The following is a 13,483-nucleotide window of genomic DNA, read 5'->3' as shown; positions in this document are numbered from 1 at the left end:
TCTCTAGAACCTGCAAGGTGGTCAGTGTACCTGAAACAGGAAGGGTTCAAGCTCTGTTATTGTTGTTCAATCACACAGCTGTGTCTGACTTGTGAGCCCATGGACTGCAGCACACAGCACTACAGGCTTCCCTGTCCTTTACCATCTTCCGGAGCTCACTCAAACTGTGTCCATTGAAATGGTGATGCCATCCAACCATCTCATCCTCTGTTATCCCCTTCTCCTGCCTTTAATCTTTCCCAGCATCATGGTCTTTTCTAATAAGTTGGCTCTTCACATCAGATGGCCAAACTTTTGGAGCTTCAGCATCAGTCCTTCCAATGAATATTCATGATGATTTCCTTTAGGATCGATTGGTTTGATCTCCTTGCTACCCAAGGGACTCTCAAGAGTCATCTCCAACAACACAGTTCAAAAGCATCAATCAATTCTTCAGTGCTCATCCTTCTTTATAGCCCAACTTTCACAATCCATACATGACTACTGGAAAAGCCATAGCTTTGACTATATGGACCTTTGTTGGCAAAGTAATGTCTCTGCTTTTTAGTACACTGCCTAGGTTTGTCATAGCTTTTCTTCCAAGAACTAAGTGTCTTTTAATTCCATGGCTAAAGTCACCATCTGTAGTGATTATGGAGCCCAAGAATATAAAGTCTGTCACTGTTTCCATTCTTTCCCCATCTATGTGCCATGAAGTGATGGGACTGGATGCCATGATTTTATTTTTCTGAATGTTGAGTTTCAAGCCAGTTTTTTCACTCTGCTCTTTAACCTTCATCAAGAGGCTCTTAGTTCCACTTTGCTTTCTTCCATAAGGGTGGTATCATCTGCATATCTGAGGTTATTGATATATCTCCCAGCAATCTTGATTCTGGTGGTGCTTCATCTAGCCCAGCATTTTGTGTGATGTACTCAATATATAAGTTAAATAATCAGGGTGACAATATACAACCTGATGTACTCCTTTCCTAATACTGAACCAGTCTTTTGTCCATGTCCGGTTCTAATTGTTGTTTCTTGACCTGCATACAGGATTCTCAGGCAGCAGGTAAGGTGGTCTGGTATTTCGATCTCTTTCAGAATTTTCCACAGTTTGTTGGTTTCCTTATAGTCAAAGGCTTTAGCATAATCAATGAAGCAGAAGGAGATGTTTTTCTGGAATTCTCTTGCTTTTTCTATGATCCAGTGGATGTTGGCAATTTGATCTCTAGTTCCTCTGTTTTTACTAAATCCAGCTTGAACATCTGGAAGTTCTTGGTTCATGTACTGTTGAAGCCTGCTGCTGCTGCTAAGTCGCTTCAGTCGTGTCCGACTCTGTGCGACCCCATAGATGGTAGCCCACCAGGCTCCCCCGTCCCTGGGATTCTCCAGGCAAGAACACTGGAGTGGGTTGCCATTTCCTTCTCCAGTGCATGAAAGTGAAAAGTGAAAGTGAAGTAGCTCAGTCGTGTCTGACTCTTAGCGACTCTATGGACTTCGGCCTACCAGGCTCCTCCGTCCATGGGATTTTCCAGGCAAGAGTACTGGAGTGGGGTGCCACTGCCTTCACATGGAGAATTTTGAGCATTACTTTGATAGTGTGTGAAATGAATGCAATTGTGTGGTAGTTTGAACATTCTTTGGCATTGCCTTTCTTTGGGACTAGAATGAAAACTGACCTTTTCCAGTCCTGAGGTCACTGCTGAGTTTTCCAAATTTGCTGGCATGTTGATTGCAGCACTTTAACAGCATCACCTTTTAGAATTTGAAATTTTTCCGTTGGATTCTGTCACCTCCACTAGCTTTGTTCATAGTGATGCTTCCTAAGAGCCCCCTGACTTTGCACTCCAGGATGTCCGACTATAGGTGAGTGATCACACCACAGTGGTTATCTGAGTCATTAAGATCTCTTTTGTATAGTTCTTCTGTGTATTCTTGCCACCTTCTTAAAATATCTTCTGCTTCTGTTAGCTCCATACCATTTCTGTCCTTTATTGTGCCCATCCTTGCATGAGATCTTCCCTTAGTATCTCTGAATTTCTTTAAGAGACCTCTAGTCTTTCCCATTCTGTTGTTTTCCTCTCTTTTTTTGTGTTGATCAATTAGGAAGGCTTTCTTATCTCTCCTTGCTCTTTTTTAGAACTCTGAATCCCAATGGGTATATCTGTCTTTCCTTTTTCTTTGCCTTTCATGTCTCTTCTTTTGTCAGCTATTTGTAAGGTCTCTGCACACAACCATTTTGTCCTTTTGCATTTCTTTTTCTCAGAAATGGTTTTGATCACCACCTCCTGTATGATGTATGAACCTCTATCCATAGTTCTTCAGGAACTATGTCTATCAGATTTAATCTCTTAATTCTATTTGTCACTTCCACTGTATAATCGTAAGGGACTTGATTTAGGTCATATCTGAATGGCCTAGTGGTTTTCCCTACTTTCTTCAATTTAAGTCTGAATTTGGCAAAAAGGAGTTCATGATCTGAGCCATAGTCACCTCCCAGTCTTGTTTTTGCTGACTGTATAGAGCTTCTGCGTCTTCAGCTGCAAAGAATATAATCAGTCTGATTTCAGTATTGACCATCTGGCGATGTGCATGTGTAGAGTTGTTTCTTGTGTTGTTGGAAGAGGTTGTTTGTTAAGACCAGTGCATTATCTTGGCAAAACTCTGTTAGGTTTGCCCTGCTTCACTTTGTAGTCCAAGGCCAAACTTGCCTATTACTCCAGCTATCTCTTTACCTCCTACTTTTGCATTTCAGTCCCCTATGTGTAAAGGACATCTGTTTTTTGGTGTTAGTTTTAGAAGGTCATGTAGGTCATCATAGAACCATTCAACCTCAGCTTCTTTGGCCTTAGTGGTTGGGGCATAGACTTGGATTGTTGTGATATTGAATGATTTGCCTTGGAAATGGACAGAGATCATTCTGTTGTTTTGGAGATTGCACCCAAGTACTCCATTTGGTCTCTTTTGTTGACTATGGAAGCTACTCCATTCTTCTAAGGGACTCTTGCCCACAGTAGTAGATATAATGGTCATCTGAATTAAATTCACCCATTCCAGTCCATTTTAGTTTGCTGATTCCTAAAATGTCGATGTTCACTCTTGCCATCTCCTGTTTGACCACTTGCAATTTACCTTGATTCATGGACCTAACATTCCAGGTTCCTATGCCATATTGATCTTTATAGCTTCAGGCTTTACTTTCCCCACCAGACACAGCCACAGTTGGGCATTGTTTTCGCTTTGGCTCAGCCTCTTAATTCCTTCTGGTTTCCTCTCTTATCCAGTAGCATATTTGGCACCTACTGATCTGGGGAGTTCATCTCTCAGTGTCATATCTCTTTGTCATTTCATTACTATTCATGGGGTTCTCAAGGCCAGAATGCTAAAGTGGTCTTCCATTTCCTTCTCCAGTTGACCATGTTTTTGTCAGAACTCTCCAACATCTGGGTTGGGTAGCCCTACATGGCATGGCTGTGGTGGTGGTGGTGGGCAGATGGGGCGGGGCGGGGGAGGGTGGTGGGTAGCCCTACAAGGCTGTAGGGTTAGCTGGGTCTTGCTCTGATGGGCAGTCCCAGGCTCAGTAAATCTTTAATCCGATTTTATACTGATGGGTGGAGTTGTGTTCCTTCCCTATAGTTTTGCCTGAGGTCAAACTGTCTAAGGGTAATGGCAACCTCCTTCAAAAGGACTTAGGCCAGGACTTTTGTATTCAGTGCCCTTGACTGTGGACCCATGCCTCCACCAGAGGCTCCCAGATACTCACAGGCAAGTCTGGCTCAGTCTCTTGTGGGGTCCTTGCTCCTTTCTCCTGTGTCATGGTGTGCACAAGGTTTTGTTGTGCTGCCCAAAAATTTGTTTCCTCAGTCCTGTGTTAAGTTCTGTAATTAAATGCCACTGGCCTTCAAAGTCATATTCCCTGGGGATCTCAGTCCCTTTGCTGGATCTACAGCTTGGGAAATCTGTTGTGTGCCCTAGAACTTTTGCAAAAGTGCAAGAACTTCTTTGGTATAATTGTTCTCCTGTTTGTAGCTCCTCTGCTCAGTGGTTCTGTGGTTGGGCTGATGGCAACCTCCTCCAAGAGGACTAATGCCACACTCTGTGCCTCCCAGATCTGCTGCAACCAGAACCTGGTCCCTGCCACAGGCCACTGCTGACCCATGCCTCTGCAGGAGACGCTAAAACACTCAAAGGCAGGTCTGGCTCAGTCTTTTGTGGGTGTCACTGCTCCTTTCCCTGGGTCCTGGTGTGCACAATGGTTTTGTTTGCACCCTCTGATCATCTGTGGCAGGTATGAAGTTTGATTTTAAATGCGATTTTGCCCCTCCTACCATCTTGGGGCTTCTCCTTTGCCCTTGGGTGTGGGGTATCTTTTTTTGGTGGGATTCAGTTTTCTCCTGTCAATGGTTGTTCAGCAGCTGGTTGCGATTTTGGTGTTCTCACAGGACAAGATGAGCACATGTCCTACTCCACTATCTTATTTATGTTGTCAGGCCTTGGGGTGACATTATCTAACTTCAGCAAATGATCAACCTGATTGCTATGTTGAAAATAGACTGTAGAAAACAAATTTATTATGAGGTTATTAAATTAATCCAAGTTATCCACACTGGGGATGCATGACAGGCTACTTATTACACAGCAGTAGTGGAAAGTAAGTTTAAGCTATGGATGTATTTTAAAAGTAAACACAAAAGGATGTCATGATGGATCAGTATGTGTGGGGTGTAAGAAAAGTAGAGGGGTTAAGATGACTTTCAAATTACTGGCTTGAGCACCCAAGAATATTAAAATAATCTTATTAGGGGTCTTAAGATTGAGTAGCTATAAGGGGAAAAAATCAAGAGTCCAGTTTTGACCAGGGTACACTTGAGAGGTCTTACTGGCCATCAAAGTTAGGGAGGTGGAATAGGTAGCTGCATATGTGAATCCGGACTACAAATCTAGATATGTGAGTCATATAAAAGTGTGAACTAGAGATATTTAAGTGAGACATAATGCAGTATTAAAGACCATGAGAGTGGTTGTCAAGGGAGTGAGTGTGATCACAGTACAGACTAGTCCACTCTGCCCTGGAGCACTCCAACCTTAACTCCTGGAATCTTCAAGTTATCTTGGCATAAATCTGTGACTCTTTCAGACGGAACATGAAAATCACTGATTTGTGTAAGATCCTCATTTTACTTTTGAACAAATTGAAAAACAGAAGTGTAAGTTTATCCAACAGTTTATCCACTGTCAGAGAGCTACGACTTATCTGACTAATAATTAAAAGACTACTTGTAAAGCAAGAGGGAATACGGCAGTAAGTGTTTCATCAAATACCCAAAGAATAGATGTCTGTGCTTATTAAATATTTAATTACAGTCTTTCCTGTGCTTTAATTAAGCACAGACTTTGAAAACTTTTGCTAAAAGACTCATAGCCCTGTGTAAATTCAAAACTATCAGATTGAGGGAGTGTGATGTGTGTGTATTCAGTGTCTTTCATCACACATTACCGTTTCTTGTTAGTAAAAGAACAAGAGAGAAAATAAAATTTTGTTGTCATAGCACAGAAAATAATATATACAAATCCATATTGATGGTCTATTTGAATTTTATAGAAGTATTTACTGAACTTCTGGTAGACTCATGCTTGAAGTCCTGAATTCTCCTTTTATATATTAGATGAAAACGTTCTGCTATAAAGTACTTCATCTTTGAATAGAAAGATAAAACTCTCCCAATAAAATAACATTTTATATTTATATGGAAGCTTTTATAATAAGAATATTTTCCTCACTTATAAATAACATCATTTTACATACTGTTGGATTTCAGCTGTTATTAAGACACTTAGCATCACTACCAGGCAGTAATTCTCAGACTGTTTTTTTAAAAAATAATACCACATCCTATTTAGTAAACTGGAATCCTAAATATATGGAGTATGTTTACTTTGTTCCCCAGTCAGCAAAAGAGAAAATCTGTTGAAGCCTCAGGGCCATGGGGCTTGGACAGGAGGCCATTTTGCAGGCAAAGGAGAAGCTGGTGGAGGCGCCTTTTTGACCTTCGTCTTGCGGTGCAGGTTGTGGGTGTGGCCACACTTCCTGTGGCGTGGGCAGCGTGGGGCTGTAGGCAAGCACAATACTCGCAGCAGATCATCTTGTTGCCGCTGTATTTCTGAGTGAGTTGGCAAAGGGAAGGCTCAATGATGCTGCCTTGCACACAAAGCACCAAGAGCCGGGCAGGCTCTTTCTGGACATTGTGATCTGACAGAGTGCTGTCATCCTCCAGCTGTTTGCCTGTGGAAATCAGATGCTGCTAATCAGGCCAGTTGCCCTCCTTGTCTTGGATTTTAGCTTTGACATTGTCAGTGGTGTCGCTGGACTTGACCTCGATGATGATGGTCCTGTCAGGATCTTCACAGAGATCTGCATCTCTGCATCTGCTGCTTGGCTGCCTGTTGAAGAGAAAGGGAGGAGCAATATACACCCAACAGATTATAAACAATAGTGTTATTTTCAGGAGTACCTACTTGTCTCTAGAAGAATGATAGAAATGGATGGTTTTCATTGTCTATTGGGTAACTGTGTCATACTCCCTAAGTGCAATAAGCCTGCAACACAGGCTTTATTCATGTAACATGATTGTAAAGTTCCAAGATCAACATTAAGCTACTAAGAAAATAAATCAAGAATTATGTTTTTTTCTATACTTTCAAATATGTTCCATAGGCTGTAAGTACTGTCAACCAAAGTGGAGTTGAAGCACATGACATGACTAAGCTTCTTCCTTGAATACTTCTCATGCAGCCCTTCTAGGATGAAAATATTATTTTCCTTGTTTTACAGATAAAATAAATGAGGATAATAAAATATAAATAATTTAGTTGTCTTTTTAAAATTACATAGTGTAGGTAGTATAGAAAAAAATAGAGTCTCTCTGGGTATTTAACTCATCTTGTCCTTTGCACTTATTCATTTTTTTTAAATGGTGTTGCCACTTGTTACTTTTGACACAGAATATTCTGAATGTTTTCATTTAGTCCTATCATTTATATTATGAACATATTTTTGAAATTTAACATTGTGTCTATGTGTGTGTGTATGTGTGTGGGTATGTGTGAGAGAGACAATAGATTGATCTCATGTGCCTTTAATTTTTTGTTAGTTTCTTTAATATTAATAAAAATTTAGATACCTTTTAGATTAAAATCCTCATTTGTTAAACGGGTCAAAATTACTTGTCAAAGGTAATGTTACTAATATATTTACTGGAATATACAAAGCTTTCCTTATTGTATTGTACTATATATTTCTTAATGTTTCTCGATGATGAATTTGGGTTTCGCAGATGGCGCTAGTGGTGTAAAGACCCTGCCTGCCACTGCAGGAGACATAAGAGACACAGATTCGATCCCTGGGTTGGGAAGATCCCTTGGAGGAAATGGCAACCCACTCCAGTATTCTTGCCTGCAGAATCCCATGGACAGAGGAGCCTAATGTGCTATAATCCACGGGGTTGCACAGACTTGGACATGACTGAAATGACTTAGCACACACACATAATGAATTCATTCTTAAGGATTAGACTTATAAACCTACAGTACGCTGTTTGAAATCTAAAACAAGAATGTGAATCAAAGCCATTTTTTTCTGTTCAAAAAAGTAAGAAAATTCAAGATGGGAAAAGAACAGGCAGGAGAGTGTAAAAACATAAGAAAAAGCAGTAGATCATAGTCATCATTTCAGATGACCAAAAAATATGGTAAAAATATAAAGTAAATCTTTTACATTTACTTTTAGAGAAACTTTTATTATTTCTAACTTCCCTGAATTTCTCTGGCATTTTATTTCACCAGTATCATTCATATATTTTAATACAATTATATATATATATATTAAATTCCTTTAGATAGCTAAATTGCCTTCAAGTCAACTTGTATACCAAATCACTCACCATATTGTACAGCTGTTTTTTGTATAAAGTAGGAATTCAGTATTGTCTGATGTTGTTCTTAATAATTTTGAAAATGAAAGAGTGAGTGAATTTATCAGTGAGCTAATAGTTTCCACCAAGTGTCAATAGTGGTATGTGGTTAATAATTGACTATTACTGATTGAAGATTGCCAGCCTGAGCTGGGTGGGGCTCAGAGACACTGGGTAGTTCTGTGTCACTTTCTTCCATGCCCTTCAATTCATTGTCCAACTTCCCCAAGCCTCTATTACATGGTGAATATTAAAGTCAGTAAACTCGGGACTTCCCTGGCAGTCCAGTGGTTAAGACTCTGTGCTTCCACCAGAGAGGGCACAGGTTCGATCCTCAGTTGGGGAACTAAGATCCCACATGCTATGAGCCACGGCTAAAATAAAAAATAAATAAATTTAAAAAATAAATAAATAAATAAAGTCAGTAAACTAAAACATTCTTAACTATCTTACTTTCCCTCTATAGTCACAGTTTTTAGTAACATCTTTCATTGTGTGAGTGCATACGTGTACTTCAATTTAGTTATTGTGTTAATAGACAATTGTCCATTGTCCTTATGTTCATATCTCATATAGGTATAGCACAGTTGTAGTATGGACAGTCTTAATATGTTCCCTAGTGTTCTTGGGCACGAGTTTAACTAGGCCATAGAGAGAAGGCAGTGGCACCCCAGTCCAGTACTCTTGCCTGGAAAATCCCATGGACTGAGGAGCCTGGTGGGCTGCAGTCCATGGGGTCCCAAAAAGTTGGACACGACTGAGCGGCTTCACTTTCACTTTCATGCACTGGAGAAGGAAGTGGCAACCCACTCCAGTGTTTTTGCCTGGAGAATCCCAGGGACAGGGGAGCCTGGTGGGCTGCTGTTTATGGGGTCGCACAGAGTCGGACACGACTGAAGCGACTTAGCAGCAGCAGCAGCAGCATACCTAGCAAAGAGTTGGACATGACTTAGCAACTGAACAACAGCAGATAGCTAGCAGTAGGATTTCTGGGTCAGAGGATATGCACAAGTTCAGCTTTGTTAGATAATGCCAAGTGGTTTTCCAAAACAGCTGAACCAGTTTGCATTCCTAGCAATGGAATGTGAATCATCAAATTGCTTTTCGTCTTTGTCAATACTTGATGGTGTCTAATAATTTGTGAATTTTACCAATCTTGCGGTGTGGAAATTATCTTCTCTATTTTAAGTATGCAGTCCCCTGATCACTAATGAAGGGCAGTATTTGACACACACAAAAAATACCTATTGATAATTCTGATTCCATCCTTTGTAGAGAAACTATTCCTAATTTTCTTCTGTCTTTTATTGCTATGCTGACATTCTTTATATAATCTTGATACTTAGCCTTTGTCAGTTTTAAATGTTGTAAATATATTTTGGCATTTGTATTTTGTGTACTCATTTACTTCAGGGTTGTTTTGATGAATAACATTTTTTTATTTTAATTTAGTTCAGTGTTTAGTAATTCTCTTCCATTATCATATTGTCTGTAACTTGTCAAATTATGCCCTCTATTAGTTTAGGTAGTTATACATGACTCTTGGTATTTGATAAGGCAAATAATTCCCACATTTTCCCATTTCATTTAATGATCACAAAATTTTCCTTATATTCAAAGTTAAAATTATTCTTTTTGAGCTTGGATTTCTATTATTAATCTCTTTTAAGCTCTTTAGATTTAAAGAGCTAAATTTAAACTAAATTACCATAAACATGGCATATTTTTCTATATTTTGTTTGACAGTATTTTGTTCCAGATTTGTTCCATCTATTTTGCCAATGAGCTTGAAAACCAGGCTGTATTATCAAGGTTATTCTGGCCTCATAATTGGTTTCTTTATCTCTCTCCCTCTCTTTCTCTTTCCTATTATCTGGGGGAAAAAAGGAGATTTGTTTATTTCTTAAATATGTAGAAGAATTCAACAGGAAAATATCTAGGACAAGTGTTTTCTTGGTAGAAAATTCTAAGTTTTCTTTACAAAATTATTTTTACATTTAAGTTTCTTTATAATTACCTTTCAGTCTTTCATTTAATCTATGCAAGTTTGATTACATTTTATTTTACTTGAGATTTATAAATTTTATCTATATGTTCAAGTTAGTTGACATATAATTATTTAAATGGACTCATAAAATTTTTAATATCTAGAGTCAAAAACAATGTCTAATATTTCTCATTCCTTATGTGATTTATTCTTTCCTTTTCATTGTTGAGACCTACGGAGGAGCCTGGTAGGCTGCAGTCCATGGGATCGCGAGGAATCGGACACGACTGAGCAACTTCACTTTCACTTTTCACTTTCCTGCACTGGAGAGGGAAATGGCAACCCACTCCAGTGTTCTTGCCTGGAGAATCCCAGGGACAGAGGTGCCTACTGGGCTGCCGTCTATGGGGTCGCACAGAGTTGGACATGACTGAAGCTACTTAGCAGCAGCAGCAGCAGCAACATTTTATGAATTTTATTAATTTTACTTGAGAATCATCTAATAGCTTTGTTAATCCTATTTGTTGTATATTTTCTATTTCCTGAGTTTCTACTGTTATCTGTATTGTTTCTTTTCTTCTACATTCTTTAATTTGTTATTTTTTTCCTAATTTCATGAGATTGCTGCTTAACCCATTTTTTGTTAACCTTTCTTTTTTTGTGGTGCTTCCCTCTTGGCTCAGGTGGTAAAGAATCTACCTGCAATGCAGGGGACTTGGTTTTGATACCTGGGTTGAAAAGATCCCCTGAAGAAGGGAATGTCTACCCATCCAGAATTCTAGCCTGGAGAAGCCCATGGACTGGGAAGCCTGGTATTCTGCAATCCATGGGGTCGCAAAGAGTTGGCCACAACTGAGCAACTAACACTACACTACTAACACTTTTCTTCTTTTGTAATATGTAGATTGTAAGCAGCAAGACCTGAAGCACATGTTTTCTTTGTAAGAAAGTTGGTTTATATTTTTCAACCATAGGTTTTAATTTCTTTATGATACAACATCTTTTCGGCTATGTATTTCCTTCTATGTATGACTTTTGCTACATCCATCATGTTTTGAAATATCTTTTTGAGTGAAAATGTCTTTTAATTCTGTAGTGCTTTACAATTCCCAAAAGTTTCACACATACGATTACATCCTGTGCTGCCCCTCCCTCCTTCCTTCTCTGCATTGGTGACCACTACTGTTCTCTATGCCTGTGTTTCTTTTTTATTTTATTCGCTAGTTTGTGGTATTTTTTAGATTCCACATATAAGTGGTAGCATATAGTATTTGTCTTTCCCTCTCTGATATATTACATTTAAAATATATTTCCCTCTCTGATATATTACATTTAAAATTATTCACTTAGCCTTATGCCCTTCAAGTTCATCCATGTTGCTGCAAGTGACAAATTGTATTTTTTATAGCTGAGTAGTTATTCCATGATATAGATGTAGATAAATAGAAAAATATATACTACTTCTTTTTATCTGCTCATCTGTGATGAACACCTCAGTTGCTTTCATTCCTTGGCAATTGTAAATAATGCTTCTATGAACAATGTGGTGCATGTTTTTTTTATACTAGTGTTGTTGTTTTTAAAATACATATTTAGGGATAGGGAGATTCCCTGGTGGCTCAGATGGTAAAGCGTCTGCCTGCAATGCAGGAGACCTGGGTTCAATCCCTGGGTCGGGAAGATCCCCTGGAGAAGGAAATGGCAACCCACTCCAGTATTCATGCCTGGAAAATTCCATAGATGGAGAAGCCTGGGGGGCTACAGTCCATGGGGTCACAAAGAGTCGGACACGACTGAATGACTTCACTTTCACTTTACTGGGTCATATGTTCTATTTTTATTATTTTGAGTACTGTTTCCCCAGTGGCTGCACCAATTTACAGCACTGCCAACAGTGTACGAGGGTTCACTTTACTCCACATCTTTGCCAACATTTGTTATTCGAGTTATTTTTGATGGTAGCCATTCTCCCCAGTCCACTGGAGAAGGGAATGGCAAACCACTTCAGTATTCTTGCCTTGAGAACCCCATGAACAGTCCTGGGGTGCTGCGATTCATGGGATTGCAAAGAGTCGGATGTGACTGAGCGACTGATCTGATCTGATCTGATCTGATTCTCCCCAGTAGGTGGTTATACTTGATTGTGGTTTTGACTTGCATATCTTTGATTAGTAATGTTGAGCATCTTTTCATATGCCTTTTGGCCATCTGCAATTCCTCTTTAGAAAAATGTATATTCAGTTCTTCTGCCCAGTTTTTAAAATATCTTTTTCATTGTTTAAATTTCAAAATATTTTCTAACTTCTAATGTGATTTCTCTCTGATACATAAGTTGTTTAAAAGGTTAACATTTTCCTCAAAATTGTAGATTTTACAATTATTTTCTGGTTGCTGATTTTTATCTGACTTCTAAAATGTGCTGAGGACATACTATATATTATATTTTAAATTGATGATATTTATTTTATCTCACAGCATGCTCTATTATAGTAAATTGTGCAGTATCACTGAGCCTTCTTTATGGTCTACCTCTCAAATCCATACATGACCATTGGAAAAGCCATATCTTTGACTAGTTGGACTTTGGTGGCAAAGTGATGTCTCTGTTTTTTAATTCAATAAGTTTGTCATAGCTTTACTTCCAAGGAGCAACATCTTTTATTTTTATGGCTGCACTCACTATCTACAGTGGTTTGGGAGCCCAGGAAAAAAAATCTGCCACTGTTTCCACTTTTTCCCTTTCTGTTTGCCTTGAAGTGATGGGAATGGATGCCATGATCTTAGCTTTTTCAATATGGAGTTTTGAGCCAGGTTTTTCACTCTTGTCTTTCACTGTCATCAAGAGGCATTTTCTGCCGTTTGAGTGGTGTCTTCTGCATATCTGAGGTTGTTGATACTTCTCCGAGAAATCTTGATTCCAGCTTGTGATTTATCCATTCCGGCATTTTGCATGATGTACTCTGTGCAGAAGTAAAATATGCAGGGTGACAATATACAGTCCATTGTTCCAAGTCTGGTTCTAACTGTTGCTTCTTGTCCTTCATATAAATTTCTCAGGAGATAGGTAAAGTGGTTGTCATCCCTATGTCTTTAAGAGTTTTCCATAGTTTTTTGTGATCCACACAGTCAAAGGCTATATGTAGTCACTGAAGCAAAAGTAGATGTTTTTAATGCAATTCCCTTGCTTTTTCTATGATCCAGCAGATGTCAGAGTTTGATCTCTGGTTCCTCTGCCTTTTCTAATCTCAGCTTTTACACCTGGAAATTCTTGGTTCAGGTAGTACTGGAGCCTAGTTTGAAACATTTTGAGTGAACCTTACTAGCATGTGAAATGAGCCCAATTGTACAGTAGTTTGAACATTCTTTGGCATTGCCTTTCTTTGGGAGTAGAATGAAAACTAACCTTTTCCACTCCTGTGGCCATGGCTGAGTTTTCCAAATTTGCTGATATGTTTGCAGCATTTTAATAGCATTATCTTTTAGGATTTGAAATAGCTCAGCTGGAATTCCATCACCTCCCCTATCTTTGCCCATAGTAATGCTTCCT

General features: G+C 39.0%; 1 pseudogene; it reads right to left on the bottom strand.

Annotated features, from left to right (window-relative positions):
- Positions 1-5,955: 5,955 nt before the first annotated feature.
- LOC139182652 (ubiquitin-ribosomal protein eL40 fusion protein-like) lies at positions 5,956-12,881 on the bottom strand (annotated as a pseudogene).
- Positions 12,882-13,483: the final 602 nt, after the last annotated feature.

The sequence above is a fragment of the Bos indicus genome, chromosome 4 (genome assembly GCF_029378745.1).
Source record: "Bos indicus isolate NIAB-ARS_2022 breed Sahiwal x Tharparkar chromosome 4, NIAB-ARS_B.indTharparkar_mat_pri_1.0, whole genome shotgun sequence".
Classification (NCBI taxonomy): domain Eukaryota; kingdom Metazoa; phylum Chordata; class Mammalia; order Artiodactyla; family Bovidae; genus Bos; species Bos indicus.
The sequence above is the reverse complement of the archived record's forward strand: the minus strand, read 5'-3'. Positions and strand labels throughout refer to the sequence as shown.